Genomic DNA, 13,439 nt, shown 5'->3' with positions numbered 1-13,439 from the left:
CTGAAAAGGAAAAACAAGCAAGATAAGGTAGTGTGGACCCCAACACATGAGCAGGCATTCCAGAAGCTTAAAGGAGCTTTGGGAGGAACCCCTGTTTAGCCAGCCCCAGATTACAGCAAAGAATTTGTTGTGTAGGTGGATGCTTCAAACCATGGGGTGAGGGCTGTACTCAGCCAAATTTCATCAGATGGAGAAGAGCACCCAAGTGGTATATCTCAGTCATAGGCTCCAACCAATGAGGAATGCTATGCAGATGTAAAAAATAAATGCCTAGCCATAGTATGGGCACTGTAGAAACGTCAGCCTTATCTGTATGGAAGGAAATTCTTAGTAGTTACAGACCACAACCTCTTAACATTGCTACATTGAGCCAGCCAGCAAAATGCCAAGTTTGCAAAGTGGAGTCTAGGGTTGCAAGCATATGATATATATGACAGTGCAAAACCACAGTAGGGTTAGCAATACCAATGCAGATGGGCTCTCAAGACAGGGCATGGAGTAGTGTATTCCCATATAGACTCACCTTCCCAAGCACTGTTTCTCAAGGGTCACTTGAAAAACTAGCTTGAGTTTTCAGGGGGGAAGAAATATCACAAAAGGAAATACTGTCAGCCCAGCTATCTGGAATTTTGTAAATAATTCTATGTCATTTTCTAATATTAATATGATTTACATAGAAGGGTGACAGAAGGAGATACTGCCAGCACAGCTCTCTGGAATTTTGTAAATAGTTATATGTCATTTGTGAATATCAGCAGGATACAATTGCTTGTGTTACCACTATATTAGAACTGTATGTTGTTTGTATATCCAGCTGCTAGTTCAGAAGAATGTGTGTTAAGTACTGAGTTTAAGGATGTGTCCACAGTGTACCCTACTGGGAAAGAACAGAAATATATATAAACTATTGTACCTGTGTAAATGTATATGTTTTAACAGTGGGAACTAGAACACAGAAGGTTAACTTTCAAAACTTCAAGAAAATAGTTGAAATTAAATTGTTTTATAATTGTGCTACAGAAGTTAGTTTCAATGCAGCAAGGAGATAGGATGTCTAGAACTAGGGAGCCTTCTGTATTGTATTGTGTTTTATTGTTTTATATCTTCTAGCAGCTGCAAACATCTGAAGGCTATGTATTTTCACAGGGATATGCTGGATGCTGCATCAGTGGGGGTTGTTTCTGAGCCTGGGAATTGAAGTCAGGTGACAAAGTGATCTCATGCTGCAAGCATCCCAGCAGCAATATTTGAGATATTAATTTAAGAACTATCTGAGAGAGAAAGACAGAGAGAAGGCATTTTGTATTTGTCTTTGACCTGACATCCACTCACCACCTCTACACTTGCCTTGCTGTAAGTAAGTTAACTAGGGTACAGTAATTTCTCTTAGATTCAGTTAGTAACATAATAAAGATTAGTTTAGATGTTTTCTGTATTTATTTGAGACTGTCCTGCAATGTTGTTTTAAATATTTCCTGTGATTTTCAACTCTGATGTCACTGTGAATACATATTTAATGTTGTCTTGTTCTTTTATTATTTATTATTAAAAACCACAAAGCGAGATAAGAAGTGAACAAAACCACACCAAAACTAAATCAGAAAGTTTGCTGGAGTACCAAATGAGGGCCCGAGTATGAAATAAGGCAGATGAATTTATTTAAACAATACAAGCGATAAAAACAGGAAACCACAAGTTGCATTAACGCTGACCACTTAAAAATATGTTTTCGTACACCTTCCTCAGATGCAAATACCCCCTGTTAAAACATCAGTGCTTTTTATTTAAACCTGACACTGTTAAAGCCAATCATTTGTAAGGCAATTATCCAATGAAAATAAACCCATTGTAAAACTGTGCAGAATCAAATACTAGTGAAATTCCTTTATGTGTGTACTATCATGTATTGAACATTTGAACATATGAAACACAATAATAGTTCATATATTAAAACACAATAAATTAATGATGCATCCCCATAAGAATTATAAGAACATATAACAACATATTAAATATAAACCATCTATTCTACATTTACCCCATTTAAAAACATTGTATGTGCAAGGCTGCCATCTAATGGGGAATCACAGTTTTGCAGCCCTTAACGTAAGGACTGGAAGAATAGATAACATGTCATTCAAGCCTGGACTTTTGGTAGCTTCCAAAATAATCTGCCTATATAACTCTCGATATTCTAGTTTAGCTTCCCACATGCCCCCTCTGATTTCCTTGGGTACGACTTCCAAAACAAAAAATGTAAAGGAGGCCTGTTCACATGTTAGTTTGTGACAGAATAAAGCATTATTAACATTTTGTTTTTTGATTTCATAATAATGCTCATAAAATCTCAGTTTTAATTTCCTTTCCGTCTTCCCAACATAAAATGAGTTACAATTTTGGCAGGTTGCAAGGTAGACAATCCCCTTTATATTACAATTGGAATACCTGGTACTCATGATTTTCCTATTTCTACTTGGTACTTCTATAAAAGATTTGTTATGTATGTGTGGACACTGTGAACAAGTCCCACATTTGAAAGTTCCCATTTTACCTAGTCTACATTTTTGATTCAAGCCACTCCCAAACTCAAATAAATTCTTGATGTTCATATCCTTTCTATATGTAAATTTTAGGGGTTGTTTGTGTACAATATCTAAATCAAAAATTGTTTAAATCTATCCCATTCCCTAGTTATAACCTGCTTAATAACCCCAGAATCACTGGTGTAATCCATAATATAAGCTTCATCCCAGTTAGTCGAACCCTTAATGTTACTCTTTGTAGCTGTAGTGGTAGGTTCATATTTTCCCAAAATAGGGGCAAATCCCCCCTTTCTTCCTTCCACAACCTCCACAGTAACATCATGAATTAAGTTGTCTGGGTAACCCCTTTCTCTGAACATGTCACTTACGAAATCACATTCTGTTCCAAAATCAAAATCCTGCGAGGTCATCTAACTAATCCTTACCAACTGGCATTTTAATAAATTTTTCTTTTGAAAAAATGGATGTCCACTGATGAAATGGAGATAGGAATTAGAGAACGTATTTTTCCTGTGTACTTTAGAGGAAAATTCATTATCCAACTTATGGAGAGAAATATCCAAATATATCAATTCCTGACTGTTAAAATTATAAGTAAAATCCAAAAAGTTAGTAGTTCCTTTTAAATAGGACAGGAAATCCAAAAATCTATCTTTACTATCTATCCAAAATATGCAAATATCATCCAAAAAAAACATTTGTATAGGCACCAACAACTGGCAAATTCACTGTTGAATACAAATTTTGTTTCCCACCAGGTCAAAATGATATTTGCATATGTTGGTGCACATTTTGCCCCCATGGCAACCCCTTTTCTCTGTCTAAAAAACTCACCTTCATAAAACATGAAATTGTTTTTAAGAACAACTTCCATTAATAGTAAACAATTACGAAAATCACTGTGACTGAAGCTACCATTGTCCCTCATGCACTTCTCGAGCCACAATAGCCCTGTATCATGGGGAATGAAACCAAATAGGTCCACAATATCTAAAGTCACAAAAAGAATGCCTGGATGGAAAAGATTGGATTTTACCTGCCTCAGTAGGTCCCAAGAGCCTCTGAATACTGATGGACCCCTATTGGACAAGTCCTTTAACTTAACATCCACATATTTAGCAAGAGGTGTGGTAATCAAACCTTCTGAGGATACAATAAGTCATAATGGAGGATCCAAGGGATCCTTGTGCACCTTTGGAATCCCAAAAACTGAAGGTACCCTGGGGTTCTTGTTGGACAAAAAATTATATGTGTCAATGTCAATCGAACTCTCCAATAATAAGTCATTGAGTAAAACATTAATTTTAGAATTGGCTGTGTTTATCTCATTGATAGAGGCCCTAGAGTATTTAATATTGTCATTCAGCAAATCCTTCATTTTAGATTCATAAATAATGGCATCCATTATTACAGTACCTCCCCCTTTGTCTGGTTGCATTATTCTTACAGCTTTGTTGTTTTTCAAACCATCTAAAAGAACCCTCTCATCCTTGGAAAGGTTGGAAAACACTCTGTGCCCATTCACTTCTTCTTAATTTCCCTTTCCAAAATATTTTAAAAATTTTTAAGTTGGGGGTGAAGGGGAGGATTAAATGTACTTTTCTTCCCTAACGGTGTTGATATGTTCCCATCAAACGTTCTGTTACCAAATCTTAATGCTAAATTATTTTTCCTGAGGAAAAGTTTTAAGTCCACAATGGCCCTGGGAATGTTAACTTTCCTGGTTGGAATAAATTTGAAACCCTTAGAAAATAAATTAAAGCGTTCAAAATTGGTATCTAAACTACTGTAATTAAATATCTTGTAGTTGTAGAACTCAAAAATGTTGTCTTGTTGTATAATATTCTTATTATTCACATTAACAATTTCCATGTTTACCTCCTGACATTCCCGCTGTAATTGCGGTAATTGTAGTAAACATGGTTCTGATTCCTGATCCTGTCTGATCTCCGAAGGGGGGGGGTAATCTAAGGGGATATCCTGGTTAGATTCATTGTGTGCACCATTCAATTCATCCTCATAGCCTTGTTGGTCCATGTTGGACCTGTTGCTTCTAATACCCTTGCATGTTTCTGTGTTAGTAATAAAAAACCTAGGTTTGGGGTATGCTACACACTCCTTGTATTCCCTGATGTCCCTCTCTAATTTCCCTTCCTTCCGTTTCATATTGTTCATACAGTTTTTATCAATCTGGGCAAATATATTGTAATACAAAGATTTTTCTGAATCCACAGTAAAAAGAAGATAATTTAAAATGCACTGATTAATTGATTCCATTTCTCTCAACAGTATGTTTTTCTCCCTCTCATTCTCTGCTATAATAGCTCTTACAATATCTAAACCGCATTTATCAAAAATGTGTATAAGGTCGGTGTAAAACGCAGAACCTTCTTTCACTCCATTGGGATATTTACAAACCCGTATGCCTTTAGGAACAATGTTCCTTTTTAAACATTATTTTAAATGAACTAAATCACAATCAATACGTTTAAATTTGTCAATGGGATGAAACATTAAGTCCAAATTGTCTCTGTAAGTATGGGTAGTTGTTTCTGTACTACTCGAAGGAAGCTAAACTAGAATATCGAGAGTTATATTGGCAGATTATTTTGGAAGCTACCAAAAGTCCAGGCTTGAATGACATGTTATCCGTTCTTCCAGTCCTTAAGTTAAGGTCTGCAAAACTGTGATTCCCCATTAGATGGCAGCCTTGCACATACAATGTTTTTAAATGGGGGTAAATGTAGAGTAGATGGTTTATATTTAATATGTTTTTATATGTTCTTATAATTTTTATGGGTATGCATCATTAATTTATTGTGTTTTAATATATGAAGTATTATTGTGTTTCATATGTTCAAATGTTCAGTACATGACAGTACACACATAAAGGAATTTCACTAGTATTTGATTCTGCACAGTTTTACAATGGGTTTATTTTCATTGGATTATTGCCTTACAAATGATTGGCTTTAGCAGTGTCAGGTTTATATAAAAAGCACAGATTTTTTTAACAGTGGGTATTTGCATCTGAGGAAGGTGTACGAAAACATATTTTTAAGTGGTCAGCGTTAAGGCAACTTGTGGTTTCCTGTTTTTATCACTTGTATTGTTTAAATAAATTCACCTGCCTTATTTCGGACTTGGCCCTCATTTATTATTTATTATTAAATATATTTAAACTTTTCAATTGTGGCTGGTCTGTTTAGAGATATTTAAGCTCTTAAAGTACTTGCATATCTTATTTGGTGACACTGAACAGGCCATTCCTAATAGCTTGGCTCTTGGCCAAACTACCATTTGGATTAATATTAACATTACACAGTAAGATTTGACACCCTTTACTAAGAGCCTTAAAGTAGCTGATAAGTAGTAGCTGGTGGTGGTGGAAACTACCTTATAGTCTGGGCAGAAGGGGGCATAGTTAGTAAACCTGTGCCAGCCTTTCCCAGGTGTGTGTATGTATAAATCAAACCTCAAAGTGTGTGTATGTGTCAGCTACTTGGGTAGGGACATGAAGCACTGATTGGACAGGGAGGATACTGGAGATCTTGGTTTGGCCACTCAGCCGAGCTCTCAACCCTATAGCTGTGCCAGTGGGGAGTCTTATTGGTGATCTGGAGAAAAAGGGAGAAACCAGCCACAGACTGACTGTGGTCTCTGTGTGCTCTTAAGGGAAATTGCACTTTTACTGTGTGTGTACTTGTCATCCTCCCAGTGTGTATGTCCCCCCACTGCTGCCAGTGGTGAAGACTGAGGCTCCTTGATTACTGACCCAGTACAGGGGTGTCATAGAATGCACCAAAATAATCAAATATGTTCCTTTAAACTATGTAGGATGAAAAGTATCTCAAAGGAGTGATTAGTATGTAGTAAAATACACTTCACCAAGGACGTTGGAGTTTAACATCTTACAGTGCAAACACACAAAACAAGAAATGAAAAAGTATTCTGGAAATATCTATCTAAAAGAGATGTACTACTAAAAAGAAAATCTTAAGCTTCTGTTGTACTGTAGTAATGTGACAGAAATATACACAGCATATGTTGGATTATGTAGATGGGAGAAGTGCTGCAGAAGCAATAATATAGAGTGTGTGTAGGATAATGTCATACTGAAAATTCATTAAATCATTGACATGACAATATTGTTACAGATGTTTAGGGAAAATAATTTAAGGAACGTTGGAGGTTTGCAGGACAATAATAAAAGCAAAATGGTGCAATAGCATGAAATGCAATGATCTAAAATAATTTAAAAGAGTAGAATGTGTGTGGACTGTTCACATAATGCTCACACCTCAAGGAATGGAGGAGGTTGGAAAGAAGAATAGGGTAAGGGGAAAATGGATATATGAATAAGAAGAGAAAGGGAAGCAGAGAAATAATCAGAGGGACATTGTACTTTTTATGGGGATAGGTCCCTTTTTTGAAGAGAAGAAGGACTGGTTAAATGATAAACAAGAGATGATAATTGGGTAGTATACTGAAACACATATATAAGATACAAAAGAAAACAAGGGCAGGAAAGTGTAACACAAAGGGACAAGGGGATACATGCATGCAGTATAGAGGAAGAGAGCACATGGAGGTGCAGGGGATGGTATTAACCAGCATAAATAAAAGATGGGTGCAAACCATACATGTGTCACCATGTCTCATAAGGCTACTGAGTGCACCAATGTAAATGACATAGAGGCCGCATTATTGTGAACTGTGTAATTCTGTGTATGAATAGTGCAGCAGGAATGACTGCTGGCATGGTATGTGAAACCTTTCTATTCCAGGAAGGATATCACAACAAAAAAGCACATGCAGAACTTCAGGTATGGCAAATGTTTGCAGCCATGGCTATGTACTTATATGGTCAATACTGCATCTGGTAATGATCTGCATTCATTTTATTGTTTTTTTATTTATTTACCCGGAAAGTCCAACTTGGAAAAAAGCCAATTTTCAGTGGAGGCCCGGGGAGAAATGCAGCAAATGTATGTCTTTGTAATGTGGGAGGAAATTGGAGCACCCAAAGGAAACCCACATGAAAATAGGGAGGACATGCAGACTCCACAAAGAAGGCACCCCAGCCAAGAATTGAACTGCAAAACCACTTGCTGTGAGGCGACAATGCTACTGTTGCACTGTCATTCATATATCAAGCATAGCGGTTGTCACCATTTTTAATTGTGAAACTGTAGTAACAAAGCACAGTCTGCTGCTACTGCAGCAACACAATGCATCTCATATAGCAAAAATGTACATGTGCCTTGACCTACAAATAACAAAGCAATTTAAATATAGTAAGTGCACTGCTCATTTATTTACAGTACCCATCCCTTCTGCATGTGTAACATAGTCAGGGTATACATTACTGTCATTCTTCATGCTACAGACCACATTTTAAATTAATAGTATGCACAGTAGTGCATGTTGTATTAAAGTGTCACCACATGTTATGGTGGTGTAGGCATATTGCACCTACAAAGTGAGGCATGTAGTGCTTCATGTAGTGTCATACAGTGTGATAGATATGAACAGGTAATGGGATGCTATCTGCACGAGAACACTTTGTCTGACTGCAATGACACAGTGAAGCTGTTCTATCACATTTGCACAGTATTGTGACATGCATTGTACACATGCAACATGCACTCACTGATATCAGAACAGCAGGCACTCTGAATGTGTCACTGCAGTTAATATGTCATAATGGAACACTAATACAGAGTCACAAATCAGACATGTATGCAAAGGAAAGTCACCTCTTAGAGGGGCTACATACACAAACAATACTGCTTCTCTAATGAATAGCAACTGTCTATGTACAGCACATGAACACACAACCACCATTACAATATATAAGTGCAAGGTTGTTGAAGAACATAAAGTGTCACACTGTGGGAGTGTGCAACAAAACAAACCATCACACTTATAGAAAATGGCCATAGTGAAGTACATCTGCTGCATGATAATGGCATATTGAGGGATGTGTAAAGGTGTGACCGTGGTTCTGTAAAACGTTAATACACAACTACGTAATGAATAACAGTAGCAACTCAAGCATATTTATGGGGGTAATTTAAGCATTATTTATGTCATCAAGGCTACACCAATATGTTCAGTCTTACAAACTCCTTGCAGCAGTTCTCAGGAGCCAGTATAGAGTGGCATTCTCACTTGTGGTGAAAGGGGCCAGAAGGAGAGGGATGTACACAATTGAAAATTCATATGCAAATGTGACAAGGGGACATGTGCAGCATACATGTACACAATGCTGAAACAGGACAACTGTGAGTGTGTCATGCAAACTCTCCTGACCATGTCAAGCCTCATCGTTGTGGGGGGAGGTAAAACAGAAAATGGAGCAACATGTGCAAGTACCAAAACACACACACACACACACACACACACACACACACACACACACACACACACACAGATGAATACACACACACACACACACACAGACGAATGCAGACACACACACACACACACACACACACACACAGAGGAATGCACACACACACACACACACACACACAGACGAATGCACACACACACACACACACACACAGATGAATGCACACACACACACACACACACACACACACACACACACACACACACACACACACACACACACACACACACACACACGCTCATTCACACATGCATACCACTGAGCAGAAAGAAAATAACATAGCACTGTATCGAATATGGTACTGAATACTATTAAGGGGACATTTGGACATACAAATTTGCAATGTGCAACTGTTATCCAAGATCTGTCAACACTGATACACAGGCACACTTGTGTGTGATGAATATGCACTGGCAACTTGCCAGTATGTCCATGGCACCTGAAAGGCCTTATTTGCAGAATATGTCAATGTTCATTGATGCACAACATACATGGATGCCAAAATTACGATGTTGTACATAAATGAACTTTTACACAGGAATTCATAATAGTGTGATGCCACTGGGCAACCTCTCACAATTTTACTGAAACATTCATGGAGCACAACAGTACTATGTCATCTTGATATACAGAGAATACACATGTAAACATTTACTCCTAATATGGACAGTCTTGTTGCCATTACAGCCCTCCACAATATTATTGGTGGATATGCTTGCATGACATACCAAAAAGGTAATGGGATAAATTATCTTAGGATGGACCACATATACACAATACTGGAATGGCACAACAATCCTCTATGCCTCTCATGTTCTGCATATATGGCACTCATGTTCCATATATGATAGACAATTGTCTCTTAGATGCCAGAAAGCATGTTAGAAAAGGTATGACAGTGATATAAATGTTTGATGTATCCATCATGTGCTACATTGTAGGCAGGCATTCATACATATCAGTATAAAACATTGCTGCAACCCTGTTAAACAGTCCTATTGTCAGTAAGAGTCAAAGTGACATTGTTTCACAAATTAAACGAAAGTACCAAGCACACAGGTTCTTGGCAACATTATGAGTAACACTCCATGATTTGTCTCAATGGACACAAGGCATGTATATCACAAGCACTATGAAACACAAAACAGACAGACCAGAAGGTAATTGATAAGGGATGGCATTACATGCAATACTTTGGTGATATTGTTCCAGTATGTCAGTATAAGCTTGGCCTATATGTCTGAAAAAATGTAGAAACATGCCCTGTTACCAATAATGTAAAAATATGTGGCCTAAACATTCCTGTCACAACAAAGATTGGAGTACATAGACCCTCAGGGACCTTCATTGTTGGACTCACCCTCCCAGACAAAGTCACAAAAAATGCCCCTGTGCTTGGTGTGTTATGTGGGTCATCTCTCCAAAGAAATCCCACATCATGGCTTACATCTGCTAATATAAGACATCACTGACAAAGTTCCTACTCTAGTTATATAAGTTGGCATCTCCTGTGATGGGTCAATCCAATGGACCTCCAGGAATAATGATGTACAGTGTAGGTGGTGCTGGTAGTGCACGGCCAGCTAGTCACTCCTTATTTTCATCCTTCATGATTCTATCCACAGTCCTTTGCTGGTTTCTCTGTAATATAAAATGGCAAATGATTATAATATGTAAGACATCTATATTAACAATAGTATTATTAGACTGTAATGCAGTGCATTGATCCTCTAGATGTGATGCATCTGTGCTGTGATGCATTTTTAGCCTGTGTGCTTTGTAATCTTGCTAATCTCCTGTGCACTAGTCTATGCAGAAATATGTATACAACTATCATAATTATGTGATGCATTTTAACGCATGACAATGACATGGAAACACATTCATTAAGATGTGTTTATTAGACCCATTTGGATATGTCATGTTTACCTGAAACACATAAGAGGAGAATGAGTCATTCACATGTCAGCAGGCACACTGAAGCATGGTTCATTCTGCCTAATGGGCAGTAAACACTGTCTGGCAATTGTGTGCATATTGAATGGCATATAATAAGCAAATCAAAATGTTAACAGATATCACATATGTAATAACAGGGCAATATTCCCCAAAACATCAAGACAAACACATGGATGATAGACTGTTGCACCACATTGTTGTGAACACTGTTAACTTATCATGCCCTGCAGTGGGGCAGGAACATTGCTGCTGTGTCCATGTCAATTTGCAACAAGCAATGTATTATTATAACAGTGACGCTTGCAATGGATACAGTGTATACCTTCTACTGTCTGAAATGTTACAATTGATAAAAATGATGAGAATGATGATGTAGTATCTCACATTAGTATATATCAGTACTTGATAGCTGACTGTATCTCTGTAATGTCAATAAATGTGTATGTGTGTGTGTGTGTGTATATATATATATATATATATATATATATATATATATATATATATATATATATATTCTTAAAAACATCCAATGAGAAAAGCAATATGGAACAATAAAAATGAAAGTGCTTCATTTTTATTGTTCCATATTGTTTTTCTCAGTTGATGAAGTTTTTAAGTATATAATTGTTGTATCTTCGTTACTCTAGTGAGTGCTTGTTTTATCTCTCTCTCTCTCTCTATATATATATATATATATATATATATATATACATATATATATATATGGGTTCACTTCAAAATCTTGAAAGCTCAAAATCCTGAATCTCAAAATCCTGAAAGACAAACCATATCAGTCTAAACCAACTATAATAAGGGGCTTATAGATAAGCTGCACCCCCCACACCCCCTGCTAATTAAATACATCAACTCTGAGATCACACTTAACTACACTAAGATGAGTTATGTTGTAGTATAGTACATAACATGACTAAGGTTACAATAGGCAGTCAAGAAGCATGGACTGGTATGTTTGCCATTTTCTTCTGTGAAGTGTGATCTCAGGGTTGATATATTTAAGTAGCAGGGAGTGTGGGGGGCTTGCCCCCCTGCTTATAGTTGGTTTAGACTGATATGGTTTGTCTTTTCTTTGTTTCTGTATGTATTTCTGCTGAAATATAGTCAGTGTTGGTGTCCTGTATGTTTTTCAGTATTACGAGATTCAGTATTATGAGTTTTCAGTATTTTGAGTTTTCGAGATTTTGAGTTCAGGATTTTGAGATTCAGGATTTTGAGCTTTAAAGATTTTGAGGTGAACCCATGTATATATGTGAAGATTGGGTGAAGATAGGTGAAGGCTGTCAGCATAGCCAGATATAATTTTAGAGATAATTCTGTTATCTGTAAATATTAATGTAAACCACTGGCTTGTGTCTTAAATGGTAAAAATAGTGTTACATGTGGAACTGGAGAAAATGTAACAACAGTGCACTCTACTGACCAAGTAAAGCATGTTGTGACCCTTTGATGTTGAAACTTGTAGCCAGTAAGTCTAGAGTGAGGTGTCCTGCCTATTGTTTTAAGGCCAGAGTTAATGGCCAGATTTGCATACGTAAATGTCCTTTATTGCTCTGGTTTCTGCCAAGAGGTGAAGAATGTAAATGTAGTTTCTGTTAACCTGGGAACTCAGGGAAGTGTGAAGAACAATGAAATGTGAACCAGGAATGTGATTTTTAAAAACAGAGAGAAGCAGAGAGCATTAAGCATTTTTGTCTTGACCATCCAACTCATCAGCACTGTCTTGCTCTATATGTAAGTTTATCTTAGACTTGTGTTTTCTCTTAGAAATAGCTAGAAACTAGAAAGATTAGGCTAAGTGTTTTTCTGTGATGTCAGAATTGTACTACGGAATTATTTTAAGCATTTCTCTGTGATCTCTGAACTCTTGACTAGCACTGTGTAGTAAAAAGAATTGTTTTGTGTTTTGACTATTTGTTATTAAATATTTTAAACCCTTTCAACTGTGGCTGTTTTTGTAGAGATAATTTAAGCTCTTTAGAGTACTTGCATGCCTTTGATAAAATTGTACAAAGCCATTTCAATAGCTTTATCCCTGGGCTATACTACCAATTGGATAATAATATTGCACAATAATAATTGGACACCCTTTTAGGGGCCTTTGCATAGCTAATAAATATAACTGGGTGGTGGCAGCTGGTACTACCATATAGTCTGGGAAAAGAGGCACAGCTGCAGAACCTGTGCCAACCCTCTCCAGGAGTGTCTGTGTGGTTATATAAACTCTTCTCAAAGTGTGTGTGTGTGTGTGTGTGTGTGTGTGTGTGTGTGTGTGTGTGTGTGTGTGTGTGTGTGTGTGTGTGTGTGAGAGAGCTACTTGGGCAGGGACACAAAGCACTGCTTGGACAGAGAAGGTACTGGAGGTTTTAGCTTGCCCACTAGGCTGAGATCCAGACCCTATAGCTGTGCCAATGGGGAGTCTTATTGGGGACCTGGAGAGCAAGAGAGTGACCAGCTGTGGACTGACTGTGATTTCTGTGTGCTCTTAAGAGAAATTGCACTTT

This window comes from Protopterus annectens, chromosome 10.part0 (genome assembly GCF_019279795.1).
Source record: "Protopterus annectens isolate FY-2018-M chromosome 10.part0, PAN1.0, whole genome shotgun sequence".
Lineage (NCBI taxonomy): Eukaryota > Metazoa > Chordata > Ceratodontiformes > Protopteridae > Protopterus > Protopterus annectens.
This window is presented reverse-complemented; position numbering follows the sequence as displayed.